Genomic DNA, 23512 nt, shown 5'->3' with positions numbered 1-23512 from the left:
TTACAACAATATTAAGTATATTCAAAATGTTTACAGTATTCTATTCAAAAGTTTAATCTTCAAGATCGACTACTAGTCTTCAATTATAATATATTTATCCTTCCGATGAGAGCCATGGGGTCTTTCTGTCTCTTGTCTTCTTGACGATAAAGGAACGTTATCTTGCAAAGTTCTCAAAGGCAGAGGAGAATGAAATGGTAAAGAGCTATTATTTTCTTCCAGATGGCTTGATAATTCATATGAATTCTTTAAATCTCTTAAAGGAACGCCAAATGTTATCCACCATTCAAGAGTATCAGTAGGCTTCGCTTCACAAGTATTATCTTCCAAAGAAATCTTTATGCAAAGCTAACCTGGACAGGGGGCACGATCCACTTTTGCAAAGTAACATATGCCTTGGTCTTTCTGATAACTTCTTACATGTGGCAGAAGAATACGTATGGCATAGTCTACTGGATAATAATTGCACACCAAATAACATTGATGAGCCCACCAATGCATCCAGCAATAAGAAGTATGGACTAGATAGTTATAACTGAGAATTATGAAGCGAGATCCAGTATTAGTATTCAAAATTGCCTCCATATCAAAGCCCAGTTATATGGTTCGATGCCATAACTCCTCATGAACCTTGTAACAATGTCGCAAGTCTCCGGTGCTGTCTGATCGAAACTAAATTGGTGAGCAAATCTGCTAGGATAATATGACTCTCGCCAGAATTTATTACTTTCTCTTAGTGGAAGAGTCTGGCTCTGATAGAAATAAGAAATGGGTGCTCATCAGAAGAAATGAAATCATTATCGATAACTTTTGTATCTTCTGGAAAGCTAGTGAGCGAAAATTGAAAGAAGCCAATAGGCTCATTCTTCTCTATTTTCCTGGTGACCCAGCCATTCGATTTTTTAATCATTTTCCTTAATTGATAATGTCGAAGAGGGAGTTGGTGAGGATTCAAATAGGCTCTTTCAGAATCAGCAAAAGTCCAAGGAAAGTATACTCCTAACCAGCCTACGAAGAAATGCCAAGGAGCGTAGAATGAAAGAGGCTCAAAAGATAAATTTTCAAAATCAGAAATAATGCTTCTAAAAGCACGATATAATGAGCAAAGGACCGGAGGAACTAATGAATATTTCCAACCTTTTGCCATTGCACCCGCAACTACACAGATGACCTAATGATTTTCACTTGTGTTGAATTTAGAAAAATCACTAAGCTGAGCCAATAAGCCAAGAAAGCAGCCAATTCACAAGAAGAACTATATTCAGTAGTATACTAGATATTCTCATGAGCAATCTTGAGGTCTTGATGATTCTGACATGTAAAGCTATCAAGATAGTGATGCAATTATCAAACAGGTGATATGAAAATATATATGTGATGAAAATTTTGAAGAAGAAAAAGAAGTATACCGCAAGTTTTGAGAGAAATGAGCCAACCAGTCAAGAGAATGAATTTCGTCAGGCCGTGAGAAATTAGCCATTTCTCTAAACAGTTTAAGAGAAGTTTATGAAACTTCAGACATATTGCTTCCTGAAGAAGTAGGAACGAATTCCACAGGAAGATGGAATGAATTGGTAATTGGAGACCAGTGATTAAGAAAACTCCTGAAAATAGTTGTATCCTCGAAGAAATGTTTCGATGTAGCTATAATTGCATCAAAAAGACTGATCTGCTTCAGTATGACAGTATGTTTATGAACAATAGCATGAGCCCAAGCACTATGGAAATCTCGTGCTGATAAAAGACCTTTTGTCAGGAATCCGTCCGTTTTTTAGGGTAAGTTTTCATTGAAGAAGCACTGTTGGACAGTCTTGAAGAAATGAATGGGAAGAACTGATGAGGATTATAACAAGGGCGAAAAAATGACATTTTATAGACCATGTCAACTTTTTGACAAGATTTGTCTTCTTCCAAACGTCTTTCTAAAATTCTTGGCTCTATCATAATCCAATTATCTACAGAAATAGGACCATTTCGTTGATCAGAGGGTTCACTGCGCAAAATTGACTAGTGACGCCGCAAATTGATAGGAATGACGGTTGTTTCATTTGCAGAGGGGTTATGAAACTCCAAAACTTTTTCATTGATCTCTATGCAATCCCAAGTACATTGAAAATTTTATTTAGACTCTGAAGAAGATAAACGCCCCTTCCTTCTTGAAGACGAAGCCTTCGAGTGCTTCATTTCTGTGAAATGAAGATTACCATATCAGATATTAGATTTTGGAAATAAAGGAAGAATTCAAGGGCTAGAAGAAAATTTAGAACTTAAGGAAAAATAAGCAGAGTTTCAGAATAGGAAGAAACTGTACTAAGTACAGAGGAGTTAAGGGGCAACAAGTTGCGCGGCCAGACGAAGGGTCGTAGTTATGACGAACAATGGGTCGTGGTTGACAATCACGACCCTATGTGGATGATGACCATGACCCATAGGAAGGGTCATGGTTATTATGAACAATGGGTCGTGGTTGTCATCCATATTAGATCGTGGTTGGGAACCACCACCCACTGTGCTTGATAACCACGACTCAGACAAAGGGTCGTGATTCAAATGCATAATAGATCATGGTTGTTATCCACATTAGATCGTGGTTGTTAACCACGACCCACTCTGGATGAAACTATGATCCATTGCTCAAAAGGGCTTTCGTCCAAGTCACATTCTCGAGATTGAAATAACAGGTAACTTCTTCCGCACTTTGAAACCGTACAACTACTGATCCAATGGCATTTTCATCTAAAACAATTTATAATAGTTGTCAGAAGACCACCCTCAGAATATTTGGGAGGTAAGACCATGCATCAAGGCTAGTACGAAGGGTCGTGGTTATGAAGAACAATGGGTCGTGGTTGTCATGGACAATGAGTTGTGGTTCATGTGTCATGGTTATGATGAACAATGAATCGTGGTTGTGAACCACGACCCAATGTGCATGACAACTACGACCCGGACGAAGGGTCGTCGTTCACACGCACAATGGATCGTGGTTGTCATCCACGTTGGATCATACTTATGAACCACAACCTAGTGTGCATGACAACCACGACCCGGATGAAGGGTCATGGTTCACATGCACAATGGATCATTGTTGTCATTCAAAGTAAATCGTGGTTGTCAACCATGACACCCACTGTGTTGTGGATGATAACCACGATCTAATGTGCTTGTGAACCACGACCCTTCATCTGGGTCGTTGTTTTACAACATGAAGGGTCGTGGTTGTCAACTATGAATGATCGTGGTTGTCACTGTCAATGGTCGAGGTTTGATTTCTTGAAGGGTGGAAGGTTTCAAAACGTAAAATTATGATTTTCAACTATCAATGGTGGAGGTTTGATCAAGGTGTGCCCTACAGTAAACTCCCTTCACGTGACAACCAAAATCCTCACCTTCTCCACTTTGATATTTCTTTACCTTAGCAAATGCCTAGAATAAAATACTAACCTCATAGTGGAAGAAGCTTTCAAATGAGAGAAACGATAAGGAGAAACAACGTCCCTCTCTGGTAGTTAGTCTCTTGATCTTAACTTTTTTAGGAAAATGATAGAAGAAGAAGAAGATCTGTAAAAAGTGAATAAAGGCAACATTTGGCCCTTCCCAGGCTCATAAAGGCTTCCATCCACGTCACATTCTCAGGATTGAAATAAAAGGTAACTTCTTCTGCACTTTAAAACCATACAACTACTGATCCCAGAACAAGGGCATTTTCATCCGTTACAGTTTATAAAAGTTATCAGAGGGCCACCTTCGGAATATTAGATAGTTGCATCTCTTTAGGGAATTTGACAGAACATGGAGGTCAGTATGGTCAATTTTCCATATAATATTTGAATAATAATAAAATAAACTCTCATGTTTGCTTGATGGTAAATTTAAATTGAGACCATGTCAAAGCCATAGTGAAAAATCTCCTTTTCGGCAATTTCTCGCCCAAAATTTTCTAGAAAGATTTTTAAAATTTTAGATTTTTCTCTGGATATTACAGAAAAAACCTCAACAAAATAAAAATACTTATAGTAAATTAATAAATAATTTAAAAATTGAACATATATTTGTAACTTAAATTTTTATTACTTTCATATTAATAGGGGTGTACATCGAGCCGAACCGAGTCGAGCTGGCCTCAGCTCGTCTCGGCTCGGTCACCAGGCACACCCAGCCTGAACTTGACTCGGCTCGGTGACCGAGCCAGCATCTCTAACTCGGCTCGGCTCGGTCAGCAATCAGACCAGTTCGAGCCAAGTTCGAGCCAATTTCGAGCTTTCAAGGCGAGTTTGAGCTCGAGCGTTCGAGCTGTGTTTGAGTTCGTTTTTCAAGCCGAGTTTCGAGCTTTCGAGCATTTAAGACGTTTAGTTTTCAAATTTTTAAGTTTTTGAATTTGAATTCAAGTTTAGTTTTCACGATTATACAATGTCGGAACTCATAACTAGGAAATCGAAAGTATCGAGTTAAAACTATAATTTTACTACATATATTTAATAACACAACAGAGCATAAAATAAAATATCAAATATAAACTAAAGACACTAGTGTAGAGGAGATTCATTTGCTGAGCTTAAGTTGCTATTAAAATCTTTGTATACGTACTCGTTCACCTCTTCTGAATCAGAAGGTGGAAATAACTTTTTATTGCCCTCTTGTATAGTTTGAATTAGATTTTTCAAAATTTCTTTCTGAGAAAATTTATTCATAGTTTCCAACATCCTGTAAAACGCACCAAGACTGGAGAGAAACTTAAATGAATTCTTACTCTTCTTCTTTTTAGTTGTGCAGCTTGAACATGCTTCGACATCATGTTGTCTTAGAGGACATCGCTGATGTGTAGAAGCCTCTTCCATATTGCGCTTTAAGGTGAGTTGGATTTGTTCTTTTTCCAATTCTAATAATTTAGTTTCCTCATCTGCCTTAAAAAGTTTAGATGGGGGAGTGGAAGCTTTTTTGTTTGAATCTATAAGTGAAAAAAACTTAAACTTCTTTTGGGGCTTTAAGACACAGTTTTGTATATCCACCTCAACAAGATAAGTGTAATCTGAGCTGATTAGTTTTATTAACAAACTTGGCTCCACAAAAATTACACAAAATCTTCAACTTTCCAGACTTTGAAGAATAGACTAAGGAACCATAGTCTCAAACGTCGATCGATGGTTCACTTGAAAACATATCTACATATTGTATTATTGTGGTGAAAAAATAAGTATTTTAACAATAATAAAATACCGACATAAAACAAAAGCAATTTATGGATGTAAAAAAAAGTTATTAATATATTTCGAGTATAGTATCCATCAATATAACATAAAAATAAAAATAAAAAAGTACCCATTACATTATTTTCAAGTTCTAATAAATTAACAAGAAATGTTAACCTAACTTCATTCATGTTTTTGTTGTTTCATGTACTACGGCTTGATACACATTCGCATCCTCTTCCTCATCAATATCAAAACCTCCCCAACTTGGACACAACCAATCTTTTGTACAAATTAATACTTCCACTGTATTTGGTGTAAGAGAGTTTCGAGTCTTGCTCATGACCCTACTCCATGTGCTAAAAGCAGATTTCGATGTGATTGTTGAAATAAAATTAACAAAATATCTCGTGCCACCGTCGATAGTCTAAGATATTTTCTTTCATTAACTCTCATTTTCCATCACTCTAAAATATCGAAGTTGGAATCCTGCCGCATCACAACTGACTCTTTGAGATACAAGTCTAACTATGATTCTTTCTTTTCAATGTCTATATTTTCTTTTGCTAAGAAAGACATGTAATTATCACCGAGTATAGTATCAGAGCTTATAGCAGTATGCAATCTAACTTCATGTAGTTGTGTACGTATTGTATAATGCTTCGATTGCATCACGAACCTTCGAGGTTTTACTTACTGTCTTTTCATTGGAATAAATCTTCATAAAGATGTACTTAACATAACCCATCTTGTACCGAGGATCAAGAACAACAGCTAAGGAATTAACAAATGACATTCATCTCAGTACTTATCGAACTTTATTTGCATTCCACCTGTCATGAGTTTTAGAAAAAATGGACCTTCACTGGCACATTTCTTTAGGGCTTCCTTGATCTTTCACACAGCTGGAAAAAACAGATTCACTGTAGGAAACTTATTGTCAAAAAATATCTTCATACAGTCATAAAAAACTTTTAAAATTTTGTGAACTTCTTTCGCTTTACTCCAATCTTCTTCAGTAGGCAACCAAGCTTACGTTCTATCACACGCTGTATATTTTAGAAATGCAAGTTCTAATTTCAAAGCTAAATCCAACATCTTAAAAGTCGAATTCGAACGTGTGCATACATCTAGCTTTAACATTTTTAAAAACTTTATATTCAAACGTTGAACTATGTCATTCCATATATTCAATTGTTCACTCCCCAAGTATAGGGTTGTGATGTAGTAATAAACTCGGTAAGACCGAGGTCGAATCCCAAGGGACTGATACCTGTACGTTATCTGAAACTAAGTAGAACTAGAACTGGACTAAGATGTAATCTAAATCAAATAGAATTTAAGGAATAATTGTGGAATAATTATCGAAAACTTAAGAGAAATCAGAGATAAGAAACTAGGGATTCAGAGGATCCACTTGTAGAGATCAGGGAGATCTTATGCCTGCTTCAAAATTCATGGAAATTAAACTGAACTTCCTTTGATATAATTTAAAGAGATGAAAAGTATATGAATTAGAATGGATTCCATCACCAAACCATGCCCAGGAGACAAAGTCAACAAAAGAATTTAACTAATTACCAACCAATCAGATGATTATGAAGGCTAGGAAGGGTACCGACATCCAACCATGCCCAAGAGACGATGGCGAACAACAGGGCTTCCTGACGTCATAATCAAAATAAAGAAAAAGAAATACTCAAAGCCATTGCAAACCCATTGTAATTTCAGTCACGACAGGCCATTAAAAACTAAAAATATTCCCATAATAAAATTAAATCAAAAACCCCTTCAATCTAAACAAAAGGCACAAGCAACATCTTTCCCATCAGACTACAAGCTTCACCTCTTAGCCCTCGCTAAGAGGTTTAGCCGATCACAGGCATGATTAGGCTAAAATAAACAAAAGAAAAAGAAGAAAAAAAAAACCACAGCAAAGAAATTAAGGTAAAGAAAAAAAAACTTCTCTTTTCTCTCCCTGTCTTCACGTTCCAACTTCAAGCCGTGCTCACGTCCGAGCAAAGATGCCTCCCTTTCTTTCTCTCTTCTTCTTTTATAAACAACAGAGATGGCGGTGGGTGGATGCTGGAGTCGGTGCGTAAGTTGGTTAGAAGAGAACAAGGAGTCACGCACTCCTCTTTCGCAGCGAAACCGCAAACAGCCTGATTTTTGAAGTGATTTCTGGAACAGCGAACCTCCCCACCTTGGAATCTGACTGCATGGTGAGGTTGAAGGCCCAGCTTTGTAGTGTTTGGACGGTTCGGATTGGCTATCCGACCCTCTCTATGGATATGCAATAGCCCGAAAAATTCGAATTTCTCCGGACTACGTAAACAAAGCTTGCGTAATCGTTGCGCTGTGACGATGGTGGGCTCCACAATCAGTTTCAAATGAGAAATCCAAGCCGTCCACCAGATTTCTCTCGGAATTTTGGTCGGGAAAGAGTGGTCTTTACCGTCCATTGATGCGGTCCACTGAATTTCCCATTTTACTGTCCATCTTCCGTTCCGCTGAGATCTTCACACAACTGCTTGCAAGGTGGCAAACGGACACCTATATGTTGGTCTTGGCCATCCAAAAGATCGAATAGACGGTCCAGATCTACAGTTTGAACGATGTATGGGCCCCACAACTCAAAATTGGATGGCCGCTGTCCGTCCGCTGGCTGTCTTACGGAGCGACGGGTCAGCGCCCATTTTGACCGGGCGACCGGCCTGGTGTGTTGCGGGAGTGCACCGCCTGTGCCGGTGCACTCCCACATGTACACGTGGGGTCCACTATGATGTATGTGAAAAATCCACCCCGTCCATCTCTTTTCTCACCTGATTTAAGGGGTTGAGACCAAAATTGAAGCATATCCAGATATCAATTGGGCCCCACATAACGATTCAAGGGGTTGATCTGTCCATTGGGCCACTTCCGGAGGGATCTGAGGGTTGAAATTCGATATGTACGGTTAATTTGTGGGCCCCTGGCCATGTATAAAGTTTCGAGCTGAACGGATGGTGGGAACCCTGTGATCTTGCATTCTGGATGTCTTTCGGGCCACTTGAGCTTCAGTTTCTCGATTTTCTTGGATCCCTGGCGTGCAAATCTGTCGATCTTGGTCTCCTGAGGTCCGTCGGTTGCCTTGGTGACTTCAGACCGTTAAATCCATGCTTTTAGTACCCTTTCCCAGTCCAGGCTCGTAAATATGCCCTGCATCACAAACACGATTAAATCGGGCCGACAAACAGTACCATGTTTGTAAATCCAAGCAATAATAGGGGTCTAATATGCAATATTTAACCCTCAACACAACCCCCAACCAGCATCTTGCTAGTCCCAAGCAAGGTATGCGAAAAATAATTTGAGAATTACAGGACAATTTTTATAAACTCAAGAGATTTATGAAAAACAATTCAGATACTAGAATTCTAAGATTAATGAATGTTGACATTACTTTCTCCTGAAATCAAGCTCACGGTAAACTTCATAATCAAGCTCAAATATTAATCCATTAATTAGAACAATTCTAAACATTGAGTTCCATGAGTGTATAGTGTAATCTCGGCTTAACACTATTAAAATTCACTTCTTTATTTCAGGATATCATTGGTAACCACAAAAGAATTCATGATAACCAACACCTAAACCGAAACTTGATTCATTCTTCCAGCTTTTGATGATTTTCACACTGTCAACTTTTTTAAAAGTAAAGCTAAGTAGGGAAAAGGAATCCTCACCTATAGAGAGCAGACCCATGGTGAAGACTAGTCGCCTAACTTTTCCCAAATGTCAACCATGGAGAAACGAATCTATACCTATAGGGAGCAAACCTATGGTAAAGACCAGTCGCCCAATCCTTTCAATTTCTCAGGTTGGTTCCTTCAATGTCGAACTGAAATCTTAATGTGTAAGTGAGATGTGTCCTGTGGAATCATGACTCAATCAATGTTTACAACTTCTAATTCTGGATTAACAGTTAGAACTTAGCTGTGAAATCTGACAGATGGCTGAATCTAAGAGACATAAATTACCAACATCACGTATCTCGCAATCCTAAATCAAAGATAGATATCAAAATCACATCGAATTCACAAGAATTTCCCAGAAAATTTTTGAAAAATTTCCACAATTGTTGCTCAAGACTAAGAAAACACTGATCAGATAACCTAATTTCCCACCCCCAACCTAAAATCTACATTGTCCTCAATGTAAAAGAAATAAGCATGCAGTGCACATGGGACAACGAAAATATAAGAGGAGTGATGGAAAGATAGTACCTGGACGAAAGAATCAAGAGGCTTTCCAGAGATATCTACGTAAGAGCGGGTCATCACAAAAGAGAAACCAATAGAAGTAAAATAAAAATAATAAAAATAAAATCCTACCTACACCACTTTCGCAGGTGCTCTCGATTGCACTTAGCGTATGCAACAAGCCTTTAAACCCCTACGTTGCCCCTAGTGGACGAGTTGTAGTCTCGTGAGGGTTTCCAGTAATGTTACCCACAAACATTGAACTAACTAATGATAAAAACGAAATGAAATGAAGAGCTGGGTTGCCTCCCAGGTGCGCTAAGTTTACCGTCTTCAGCCAGACAAATAAAACAACTATCCTAGTCCTATGAAAGTGATAAACCTACCTATACCTCCATCAGACTAGGAGATCAATCCTGGTAAATAGGAGCAGTCAGTGGCATGGACATGTCCTCTGAATCAAATTTCTCGACAAATGGTTTCAATTGATGTCCATTGACTTTAAACTCCTTGTCATTGTCGGGATCTCTTATCTCAACGGCCCCATGAGGAAAAACAGTAACAACAATGTAAGGGCCGGTCCAACAAGATCGAAGCTTACCCGGAAAGAGATGTAATCGAGAATTGTACAAAAGGACCTTCTGACCAGGCATGAATGATTTTCGTAGAATATGTTGGTCATGAAATGCCTTCATTCTGTCTTTGTAAATTCTCGAGTTCTCGTACGCATCGTTTCGGATTTCTTCAAGTTCGTTTAATTGAAGTTTATGTAGCGAGCCAGCGTTATCCAGATTGAAATTCAGATTTTTGATCACCCAGTACGCTCTATGTTCCAACTCCACTGGCAAGTGACAAGTTTTCCCGTAAACAAATCTAAAGGGAGATGTTCCAATAGGGGTTTTAAAAGCAGTACGGTATGCCCATAAGACATCGGTCAATCGGATTGACCAATCCTTACGATCAGGGTTAACCATTTTCTCTAGGATATGTTTGATCTCCCTATTGGAAATCTCAGCTTGTCCACTTGTTTGTGGATGGTATGGGGTGCTCACCTTATGAGAGATACCGTATTTCTTCATTAAGTTCTCGAATGGTCTATTATAAAAGTGTGAGCCCCCATCACTAATGATGGCTCGAGGCGTCCCAAACCATGAAAGAATGTTCTCTTTTAAGAATTTAATGACTGTGTGATGGTCATTATTTCGGCACAGAATTGCTTCGACCCATTTAGTGACATAATCTACGGCGAGCAAAATATACAAATTTCTAAATGATTGGGGGAATGGTCTCATGAAATCAATGCCCCAGCAGTCAAATGCTTCTATGATAAGGATGGGATTCAAAGGCATCATATTTCTACGGGACAATGTTCCCAATTTTTGACAACGCTCACAAGCCTTGCAAAACTCATGAGTGTCCCTGAACATAGTGGGCCAATAAAAGCCACACTGTAAAATCTTGGCCATGGTCTTTTTAGCAGAAAAGTGACCACCATAGGCCTGTGAGTGACAGAAGGAGATGACACTCTGATGCTCATCGTCTGGCACACATCTCCTTAGGATTTGGTCTGGGCAATATTTAAACAAATATGGATCGTCCCAGAAAAAGTTGCGCACCTTAGTGAAAAATTTCTTCTTATCTTGCGCAGTCCAATGTGTCGGTATGGAACCTGTGGCAAGATAATTAGCAATATCAGCGAACCAATGTGAATGGGAGACTTTGAACAGTTGTTCATCAGGGAACATATCATTGATATGGGTCGCCTCAAGGGAATCAGAGGTATTAAGGTGAGAAAGGTGATCGGCCACTACGTTCTCTACTCCCTTTTTATCTTTAATTTTCAAATCAAATTCTTGGAGTAGAAGGATCCATCGTATCAAACGGGGCTTAGAATCATTCTTAGAAAGAAGATACTTAAGTGCCGCATGATCTGTGTAGATAATGATCTTGGATCGGATCAAGTAGGACCTAAATTTATCCAAAGCGAACACTACGGCTAGGAGTTCCTTTTCCATAGTCGAGTAGTTCACTTGGGAAGAATTTAAAGTTCTACTTACGTAATGAATGACGTAGGGCCTCTTATCTTTTCTTTGGCCTAAAACCGCCCCAAGAGCATAATCAGAAGCGTCGCACATAAGCTCAAAAGGAAGGCTCCAATCGGATGGCTGCATGATTGGTGTAGTGGTTAACATGCCCTTAAGCTTGGTGAAAGCTTCCTGGCATTGCTCAGTCCACTCGTATGGTGCATCCTTTTGCAGAAGATTACATAAGGGACGAGAGAGGAGACTAAAGTCCTTTATGAATCGTCTGTAAAACCCTCTGTGTCCTAAGAAGGACCGCACATCTCTAATGTTCTTGGGTGGAGATAGGTTAGAGATAAGATCGATTTTTGCCTTATCTACCTCGATTCCCTTGAACGAGATGATATGCCTAAGGACAATTTCCTTCTGAACCATGAAATGGCACTTCTCCCAATTAAGTATCAAGTTCTTTTCTTTACATCTTTTCAGCACACATTTAAGATTTTCCAAGCACTGCTGAAAGATGGACCGTAAATAGAGAAATCGTCCATGAAGACCTCTAAATATTACCCCACCATATCAGAAAAGATACTAAGCATACATCGCTGAAAGGTGGCAGGAGCATTACATAGTCCGAATGACATCCTTCGGTAGGCAAAGGTGCCGTAGGGACATATAAATGTGGTCTTTTCCTGGTCTTTAGGGGCTATCTCTATCTGGTTGTAGCCCAAATACCCGTCAAGGAAACAGTAATAGGAATGACCAGCTAACCTTTCCAGGATCTAATCAATGAATGGTAAAGGAAAGTGGTCTTTCCTAGTGACGGTATTCAACTTCCTGTAGTCAATGCACGTTCTTCAACCAGTAGTGACTCTAGTTGGCACGAGTTCATTATTAGCGTTGGCTACGATGGTGATTCCGGACTTCTTAGGGACCACTTGAGTTGGACTCACCCATTGACTATCAGATATAGGGTATATGATACCCATGTCCAATAGTTTAAGAACCTCAGCCTTAACCACTTCCTTCATGTTTGGATTTAGTCTACGTTGTGGTTGCCAAGCGGTTTTTGCATTATCCTCAAGATATATGCGATGAGTACAAATCGAGGGATCGATTCCCTTGAGGTCTGCTATCGTCCATCCCAGGGCTCCTTTATACTCAATGAGAGTAGATATGAGCATACTCTCCTGTTCTTTCTCCAGGTGGGCAGAGATCACCACCGGGTATGTCTTATCTTGACTTAAATAGGTACATTTCAAATCAAAGGGCAAAGGTTTTAGGTCAAGCTTCGGCGGCTTGAGGTTAGACGGTAGAGGCACTACATCGATTTGTGGCAATTCTTCAAATTGTGGCCTCCACCAGTTAACTTTAAGTACCGGTGCAGTATCAAGAAAGGCGCACGTCTCCCTAATCATGTCATCATCAAAATCATGGGAGTGGGCCAGGTACGTCTCTAGATGGTCGGAGGATAAGGTCAGAGGTGTCGTATCTTCCACGAAAGAGTCAATCATGTTAATGTCGTAGAAATTGTCATCATCCTCTGAGTTGTTGCCGTTATTGAAAAAGATGTTTGACTCCAATGTTAAATTTTCAAAAGACATAGTCATGACACCATTCCTGCAATTGATAATTGCATTTGACGTGGCAAGGAATGGGCGACCAAGAATGACGGGAATCTGAGTGCTCATGTTATTGATGGGTTCGGTGTCCAGGATGATAAAATCTACAGGGTAGTAAAATCTATCGACCTGGACTAACACATCCTCAATTATCCCTCTTGGTACACGAACAGAGCGATCAACAAGTTGTAGTGTGGTCAGGGTGGGTTTTATCTCACCCAAATCTAACTGTTTGTATACCGAGTAGGGAATCAGATTTACGCTCGCTCCTAAGTCAAGAAGTGCGTGATCAATTCGATGGTTCCCGATTACACATGATATGGTTGGGCTACCGGGATCCTTGAATTTCTGCGGCACGTCTTGCTTCAGGATGGCACTCACTTTCTCAGTCAAGAAGATGTTCTTTTGAATACTTTGCCGTCTTTTGGTTGTGCATAAGTCTTTCAGAAATTTGGCATATGAAGGAATCTGTTTCACGACATTAAGTAGAGGAATATTAACTTTCACTTGTTTCAACACCTCCAGAATATCCTGAGAGTTAGAAAGACGTTTTGGTGCAACCAACCGTTGGGGGAACGGAGCAATTGGCTTCTCTAGAAGTTCCGGTTCTAATTTTTGTGGGTTATCACTAGATCCATCATTGTTGTCCTCTTCTGGTTCTTGAGGCTTTTCAGGCCTAATCGGAAGAGTTTTATCAATGATCTTTCCACTCCTAAGAGTGGTGATGGATTTAGCGTGCCCCATCTGATTTGAAGAGCTGGGATCACTAATCTCGTACTGCGTTTTAGGATTGGGGAGAGGTTGTGCAGGAAGCATCCCCTTTTCTATAACCGTCATACAAGAATCTATCTTTTGCATAAAATCTGTAAATCCCCACATTACCTGAGCCAGCTCTTGTATGGAATTTTGAACCGGTTCCTCTTGAGGTTTCACTTGATTTGGATTTTGATTGAAGAAACCTTGAGGGGTAGCCGTTTGTCCATTCCTCCAACTAAAGTTTGGATGATTTTTCCAACCAGGATTGTACGTATTGAAGTTAGGTCCAGTAAAAGGTCTTTGATAGTTGTTTACGGTATTGACTTGTTCATTCAACACTCCTCGAAAGGCAGGTATTGTTGGACAGTTTTCAATTGTATGAATGTTGCAATCACAGATGCCGCAAACAATTTCATTGACCTTATCCTTCTTTCTTTCCATGGCCTCAAATTTTCCTATGAGATTATTCACTTTATACTTGAGATCATCTTCTTCTTTCAGGAGATACATTCCGCCTTTCTCCTTAGATTGAGTTGGTCTAGACGTGGTGTTTGATTTTGGGTAATAGTCCCAAGATTGTGTTTTCTCAGCCAGACTGTCGAGGTAGTCCTATACCTCGTCGACATCTTTATTAATGAACTCTCTATTACACATTGTCTCGACCATTTGGCGCATGGAAGATGTCAGTCAATCGTAGAAAAAATTTGTAATGCGCCACGTTTCAAATCCGTGTTGTGGGCATGAACTGACCAAATTTTTGAACCTTTCCCAACATTGGAAGAATGTTTCATCTTCCTTTTGGGCAAAGTTCATGATTGCTTTTCTGAGGATAATCGTTTTATGATGTGGGAAGAATTTTTTTATGAATTCCCTCTGCATGTCGTTCCATTTGCCAATGATCTAGGACGCAGTGAATGTAACCACGTCTTAGCCTTCTCTTTTAAGGAAAAAGGGAAGAGTTTCAGCCTGATTGTATCCTCAGATACATTAGGAAAATATAATGTAGTTATAATCTCATCGAACTCTTTCAGATGTAAATATGGACTTTCTGATTCAAGTCCATGGAATTTGGAAAGGAGTTGGATAACTCCTGGCTTGATGTCCATTTGTCCTGTATTTTCAGGAAAAATCATGCATGAGGGCGTACTCACTCCCGCCGGTTGTAAATAATCTCGTAAAGTACGAGGCGGGGGTGCCTGATTCACCTCATTATTATCTTGGGTATCCTCCACCCTGGGTGGAAGTAGAGGAGGTTGGTCTTCAGCCATAACTTCAATTAACTCAGGGGATTTCGAGTGGTGTCTAGTCCTGCGATGGATAGTCAACCCCTCAACCAATCCTCCTTCAGTCAAGAGACGTCGAGTGTTGTCACGGGCCCACTTGGGCATGAACCACTCGTAGCCCTCAATCAAATTCGAAACCTAATCCTAAGAAAGGAAAAGAAAATCTAGAAAGAAAGAGAGAGTTGGACAGAAATTACTAAATTGAAGTCCCTAAGTTAAAGACCTGCAAAAGAAAACAAACAAGTCAGTTTCTAAAGAGAAAGTCTAGAATTAGAAAATCCTTGAAAAGAAAGATAGAAGTAAAATAGTTTCAAAAAGAAGAAGGTCCTAAACTAGAAAGTAAATTACTAAAAGACGACTGAAAAATAGAAAGTAGAGAAAGAACTTACCGAATTAGAAATTTCTATCTTAAAGGCCTACAAAATAGGAAAGTTAGTTTTTTAAACAAAAAGTCTACAAGTAGAAAATTTCTAAAAATAAAATAAGAAACAAAGTTAGAGTCTAAAAGAGATCAGAATTAGAAACTTGCTAAAAAAGAATCCTAATCTAAAAATAGCAAGGAGGAAATTGAGAAAGAATTTACCAACCTACAAAACAGGAAAACAGGTTAGTTTCTAAAAATAAAATAAAATAAAAACCTTTAACCTAAAGTTAGTAAAATCCTAATCTTAACCTAATTCTAAAACTAATTAATTTCAGAAAACGTAGCCGTCAATCCCCGGCAACGGTGCCAAAAACTTGTTCACTCCCCAAGTATAGGGTTGTGATGTAGTAATAAACTCGGTAAGACCGAGGTCGAATCCCAAGGAACTGATACCTGTACGTTATCTGAAACTAAGTAGAACTAGAACTGGACTAAGATGTAATCTAAATTAATTAGAATTTAAGGAATAATTGTGGAATAATTATCGAAAACTTAAGAGAAATCAGAGATAAGAAACTAGGGATTCAGAGGATCCACTTGTAGAGATCAGGGAGATCTTATGCCTGCTTCAAAATTCATGGAAATTAAACTGAACTTCCTCTGATATAATTTAAAGAGATGAAAAGTATATGAATTAGAATGGATTCCATCACCAAACCATGCCCAGGAGACAAAGTCAACAAAAGAATTTAACTAATTACCAACCAATCAGATGATTATGAAAGCTAGGAAGGGTACCGACATCCAACCATGCCCAGGAGACAATGGCGAACAACAGGGCTTCCTGACGTCAAGTCAAAATAAAGAAAAAGAAATACTCAAAGCCATTGCAAACCCATTGTAATTTCGGTCACGACAGACCATTAAAAACTAACAATATTCCCATAATAAAATTAAATCAAAAATCCCTTCAATCTAAACAAAAGGCACAAGCAACATCTCTCCCATCAGACTACAAGCTTCACCTCTTAGCCCTGGCTAAGAGGTTTAGCCGATCACAGGCATGATTAGGCTAAAATAAACAAAAGAAAAAGAAGAAGAAAAAAACCACAACAAAGAAATTAAGGTAAAGAAAAAAAAAACTTCTCTTTTCTCTCCCCGTCTTCACGTTCCAACTTCAAGCCGTGCTCACGTCCGAACAAAGATGCTCCCTTTCTTTCTCTCTTCTTCTTTTACAAACAACAGAGATGGCGGTGGGTGGATGCTGGAGTCGGTGCGTAAGTTGGTTAGAAGAGAACAAGGAGTCACGCACTCCTCTTTCGCAGCGAAACCGCAAACAGCCTGATTTTTGAAGTGATTTCTGGAACAACGAACCTCCCCACCTTGGAATCTGACTGCATGGTGAGGTTGAAGGCCCAGCTTTGTAGTGTTTGGACGGTTCGGATTGGCCATCTGACCCTCTCTATGGATACGCAATAGCCCGAAAAATTCAGGTTTCTCCGGACTGCGTAAACAGAGCTTACGTAATCGTTGCGCTGTGACGATGGTGGGGTCCACAATCAGTTTCAAATGAGAAATCCAAGCCATCCACCAGATTTCTCTCGGAATTTCGGTCGGGAAAGAGTGGTCTTTGCCGTCCGTTGATGCAGTCCACTGAATTTTCCATTTTACCGTCCATCTTCCGTTCCGCTGAGATCTTCACACAACTGCTTGCAAGGTGGCAAACGGACACCTATATGTTGGTCTTGGCCGTCCAAAGGATCGAATAGACGGTCCAGATCTACAGTTTGAACGATGTATGGGCCCCACAACTCAAAATCGGATGGCCGTTGTCCGTCCGCTAGCTGTCTTACGGAGAGACGGGTCAGTGCCCATTTTGACCGGGCGGCCGGCCTGGTGTGTTGCGGGAGTGCACCGCCTGTGCACTCCCACATGTACAAGTGGGGTCCACTATGATGTATGTGAAAAATTCACCCCGTCCATCTCTTTTCTCACCTGATTTAAGGGGTTGAGACCAAAATTGAAGCATATCCAGATATCAGGTGGGCCCCACATAACGATTCAAGGGGCTGATCTGTCCGTTGGGCCACTTCTGGAGGGATCTGAGGGTTGAAATTCAATATGTACGGTTAATTTGTGGGCCCCTGGCCATGTATAAAGTTTCGAACTGAACGAATGGTGGGAACCCTGTGATCTTACATTCTGGATGTCTTTTGGGCCACTTGAGCTTTAGTTTCTCGATTTTCTTGGATCCCTGGCGTGCAAATCTATCGATCTTGGTCTCCTGGGGTCCGTCGCTTGCCTTGGTGACTTCAGACCGTTAAATTTATGCTTTTGGTACCCTTTCCCAGTCCAGGCTCGTAAATACGCCCTACATCACAAACACGATTAAATCGGGCTGACAAACAGTACCATGTTTGTAAATCCAGGCAATAACAGGGGTCTGATATGCAATATTTGACCCTCAACATCAATCTTGAAGGCGAGCGCTTTGTGTACTTTACACTCTCCCTCACATTCTCTATAGTTTGGTCAATTGATTTCAACCCTTTCTTATACAATTAGGTTCAGAATGTGTGCACAACATCAAACATGAAATACTTTCTCGGTTGCCTTGAACTGGTTACGTAAGAATGATATTACATTGTCATATATTGAAGCATTATCTAAAGTTAATGAACTGACTTTTTTTTCTTTCAATTCCCCAATCTCATAAACAGTTGTAAATGTAATATGAAATAACCAAACCAGAATTGGGAGGTGGAAGGTGGTGAAAGTTCAATATTCTCTTGCAAAGTTTTTAATTTTTATCAACATAGTGTGCAGTCAATGAAATGTATTCATTTCTTTGATTTTACGTCGTTCATATATCAGAAGTCAAACTTATCCTTAAAATCGAATTTAAAACTACTTCAACTTCATTTTCTCACTTATGTACATCTTCATGCACTTCCTCTTTACAGTAATACGGGAGACATTCTCAAACTAAGCATTAAAGAATTTACTGTATCACATGAACACTTCACTCTCTATTATTTTAAATGGTTGCTCATCAATAATAATAAGCCTTGCAAACCACTCCTTCAACTTTCCTTCAAACTTATGAGTGGTAAGTTTACCTTCAAAAGTAGTTCCTTCGGACTTTATAAACGATAGCAATTATTGGCCTGAAGGTGGAATTTTAAGTCTCCTTACACAACTTTACCTATGTCTGTTTAAGTGAGTAGTCGACCCCCCGGTATTTTTGCTGTATAAACTTTTGCAGTACAGACATCTGATCTTAGTGACATTGTTAACTACTACTTCTTCAAAATCATCCAAGACAGCTGACCGTTTCTTTCCTTTACTTGCAACTGAAGACCCCTCTCCCTCAATAACAAGAGATGATATGGCTGACGCACCGGCACCAGGGGTAGTTGAGACTTCATCCTTACCAGTCATCTCTAAAGATATGAAACAATTTTATCTAACCTTAGTAAAGAAATTCCTAATTAGTGTATCATGTATGTATAAATGTCCTCTAAACTTTCAACAATTTTCTAAACGTTTAAATCAGTCACCCGTTCAATGTTGAATAGATAGTAACGCTTTTATTATTCAATTTAAATGTCACACTAAAATTTCGACAACATCTCCCCTTATTTCTTTAGAATATATTAATCTTCTATTTGATTCACATGTCAACTATCCACACAAACTGTGGATATTTGATAAGGAAATAAATGCAAGAAATATATCTAGAGAGAATTAGGAAAAACGAAATGAAACAAGCATGTGCATTTAAATTAGAATAAATGAAAACATTATTATCTATCCAATATGGAACTGTTCAAAAAGGAACAATTTAAGAATTTCTATGTATCCAAGAACACATTGAATTTATGTCTGGCAACATAAAAATCCTCAAATGGGCAACTAATTATCCTATACTACAATTAGAACAATAAAACAATTAATATCTAAGCAAACAAAAGAGTAGGCTGAAAGATATCCAACTGTCATCATCCAACTAACTATTAACAACATTTACAAAAATAAAAGATATCTAATAGGCAATAGGTACAAGCATCATCTCTCTTTTAGACTCAACGAGCAGATCTGGTAGTTCCATACTATAACCCTTAGGCCAATGTAAAAGTGGGCTCCAAAGGAGCTACTACTCAGAGAGCACAATTAGAGGTGTTACCTCTTCTACCAAACGAGCTGTTGAAGACCCCTCTCCCTCAAAGTTGGAGAGATTGGAATTGAATAAAAATATAATGAACCCTATATATGTGGCGGAACATGACAACATCTGAAACTTGAAGGCCAATGTGCATGTAATATAAATGCTAAAATAAAAAAAATCTATTAAAGCATTTATATGTAAAGTAACCATTGCAGACTTCCAAATACTTGCCCAACCATACAACAGATATAAGTAACCACTAGTCGCAAATACTTTCTACATTTGTTTACAGACTTTCAAACTTTTGATTCATATACGATCCATTTGATATTAGTCTCTAGTAATTTTAAATGTCCAAATGTCCAAAGGGCGCATGCACACACATATATAAGGATAAGACCTTTTGTAATCCCTATTTATTCATAATTGTGGCCATTAAGAAAGTTCATTTCAATTGTGGGCTAATATTATAAATTGAGCTGATAAAATAGATGAATGGCATGAATAAAACACATACATCATGTTGGAGTTCTTAAATTGTTGGAATAAAACACATGCATCATGTTGGGGTTCTTAAAGCTTTTCCAACACTAACCCTAAAGGGGTAAATACTAAATCTAAGTACATCGCATGATGTATGTTAGGGTTCATTAAGTTTCATCCATGTTAGAGTTGTAATGTTGTGTTTCAATTTGGGCTTGTAATTTTAGTTGTATTGTTTGCTACTTTGATAAACCCCACCCACATTTCATGAGTGTGTATTAACCAATGTGTTTTATTATGCATGATGCCTTTTTAACTATAAAGACTTTACATATAATCTGAAATATGGCTTTTTACCCAGTTTTACATTACAGTTAAAAGTTGCAATGTGCTCCCAATGACTCTAGCAAACACAGGTATCCAAACAGCCCTTACAGTCCAATTACCTGTAATCCCTAACAGAAGATAAGTTGGTGAAAATTAACCAAATTAATGAGGTAGTTTAATAAGGATCTTTATATATAAAAAAAATGTATTAAAATGTAAATTCTGTAATAATTGAGTAGTGATCTATAAAAATCCCCAAGGAAAATACCAAAATAGCTAATTACCAAGAAGAAATTGGAAATCTGAATCTTCTATACTAAAAAATGCCATCTTTGTACTCTAATTGTAGCCAAATTTTCCTCCAACAAGAGTCTAAGGGCATGTTTGGGTGGCACTTAAAACATAAGTTCATCTCATTTTAATTAACTGCGATTATGTGTAGAGATCCTGATTGTTGGTTATCAAGATGATTTTTAGTCTCTACCAAAAAGAAACATGATCTCTAATACACTAAAATGAAATGGAGCTCACTATTAAGTGGCACCCAAACAACCCCTAAATGGTCAAGAACAAATCAATAAATGGATGTAGATACTACGGACCTAAAGAAGAGCATTACGTCATCCACTCGATCTTTCTGTGATGCATTTGGAATTTGGATGCAATATCTAATTGAATTGCAATAATTAGTCTGGGGTAGTGGAAACAACCAAATTCTAAGTACTTAGCATTCATATTTAAGATCTCCATTCCAAATCATAATTACATCACCTTCTAGCAACATTAGGAAACAACATTTCTATTTGCCATTTCTTTCTATTAAGCTGGATGTTTGCAATTCAATTCCCTTCTACATCCAAATGTAGCCTTTCTGATTCTCTTCAATAGCATGCATCATAACATGTTGTGGGATTGGAACCCACCAACTGCACATGATGGATTTAAATCAGTAGCAATGTTGTGCACTAGGTAAAACTAAATGCATACTCTCGAACAAATGCTATTCAAACTTTACATTGAGGGTCCAATGTTCATTTTCCCAACAAGCTTCATAAATCATGAAACATGGCCTTGTTTTTGTCTCCTAGGACCTGGCATAATTGGTTTTGGTGTTCCTACTTCCTAGTAACATCCCTTTTGTCTATTCAGATAGAATAATGTTTTTCCCTTTTGGTGTGCTAGGACCTGACGATGAGATTTTGTTCTCTTTTTTTAATAGGCATGATACAAAAAATGAAACAAAAATCTGCCCAAATCAAAAAAAAAAAAAATCCGCAACTTATTCAAGCAAATATACCCAAATCAAACAAAATTCTTCAACTTATTCAAAAGGAAATATGCCCAAATCAAACAAAATATATGCAGATTCTAGTTCATACAGGGGCAAGGGCTTGTGGCTTACCAGCGGGCAGACTCGGATTGGCGAGTTGCAGCTGTGGCAGGGGCTAGCGGGCAAGGGAGTTGCTGCAGTGGCAGGGGCAATCGGACATGCGAGTTGTAGTAGTGGCAGGGGCGACCGGACTGGCGAGTTGCAGTAGTGGCAAAAGACTTAGAGTTCAGGAAATGGTCGGACGGTGGCCGTGCGGGTAAGGGAGGAGGGAGAGAGAAGAAAAATCGGACGACGGTGGTGCGGTGGTGCGAGTAAGGGAGGAGGGAGAGAGTAGAGAGATCGGACGGCAGCCGTGCAGTAGCGCGGGTAAGGGAGGAGGGAGAGAGTAGAGAGAGAGAGAGAGAGAGAGAGAGAGAGAGAGAGAGAGAGAGAGAGAGAGGGTTAGCGTTTAAGCTATGTTAAATATATGCATGCATGCTCTAAATTACTTAAATACCCTTATATTTGTGCACAGGGAGGGTTTATATTTATATATATATATATATATATATATATATATAAAAGTAGGGTTATGTTTTTTTTTTTTTGAAGGGTATATATACCCGCACCGAGTCGAGCCGAGTTCAAGTAGGATTCGATCTGAATTGAGTTGAGCTGGGGCAAGATCGAACTCAGCTCGAACTCGTTTTCGAGCTCCAAAAATCAGCTCAACTTAGTTCGAACTTAGCTTCGATCCAAGTCGAGTTGAGCTTTTTCGAGTCGAGTCAAGTTAGCCAACCTAGCTAGCTCGGTTCGTTTACACCCCTACATGTTAACAAGGCGATATGTTAAAATCTGCCAATACTTAAAAAATATCCAGATAATATCGATATTAAGGTGAGATTTTTAAAATCTCCTGGATATTTGTAACATCGATAAAAACGGGAGCAGATTGGATATTGCCAGGGTACCATTAGGGGGTGTTTCGCTGACCATGGGGCCCACCTTGATCTATGTGTTGTATATCTAAGCCGACCATTGGTATTTTTTGCAGATCTTTTAGGGCCTGTTTGGGCGGTGGGATTAGAAGGGATTAGGTGGGATGAGATTCATCTGGTTCTGTGCCAATTCCACTCCATGTTTGGGAAGAATGGAAAACCTTGGAATTACATTAAATGGAATTGCATTAGGTCCCGTGCCAATTTCACTCAATTTAGCAAGTTGTGTAGGTCCCACCATGATATGTGGGCTATATCCACACCGTCCACCCATTTATTGAGATTATTTTAGAGCATGGGCCAAAAGATCAGGTAAATCTAAAGCTCAAGTGGACCCCACCATAGAAAGCAATGGAGATTGCATACTTACTGTTGAAAACTTCTTCGAGGCCACATAAGTTTTGGATCTATCTCATTTTTAGGCCCATGCCATAAAATGAGGTTACAAAACAAATGAATAGTTTAGATATAACACGTGTGTTATTCTCAGTAATTTCAAATGATGGTGGGTATATTCATTCAATGTACCACCGTATTATCAACAAAGCATGTCATTAATCTTATCACACAGCAACAGGGGATGATCCCTGCCATGGGTAATAATTATGTTTTTTGAATCCCATCCCACCTAATCCCTCGTAATCCCACCGCCCAAACAGGCCCTCAGCGCATTGTCCAAAGATTGAAATAGATAAAACTCAAGTCACCATACCACAAGAAACAGTGGTCATTGAATGCCTACCGTTAAAAA

The 23512-nt window shown here is 38.9% G+C and overlaps 1 non-coding gene across 1 annotated transcript; it reads left to right on the top strand.

Moving 5' to 3' along the window:
• The first annotated feature begins 14553 nt into the window (after window positions 1–14553).
• LOC131219666 (small nucleolar RNA R71) lies at window positions 14554–14660 on the top strand. The gene has a single exon (XR_009158314.1). It is a non-coding gene; the product is annotated as a small nucleolar RNA R71 (small nucleolar RNA).
• Window positions 14661–23512: the final 8852 nt, after the last annotated feature.

This window comes from Magnolia sinica, chromosome 11, assembly GCF_029962835.1.
Source record: "Magnolia sinica isolate HGM2019 chromosome 11, MsV1, whole genome shotgun sequence".
Classification (NCBI taxonomy): domain Eukaryota; kingdom Viridiplantae; phylum Streptophyta; class Magnoliopsida; order Magnoliales; family Magnoliaceae; genus Magnolia; species Magnolia sinica.
The sequence above is the reverse complement of the archived record's forward strand: the minus strand, read 5'-3'. Positions and strand labels throughout refer to the sequence as shown.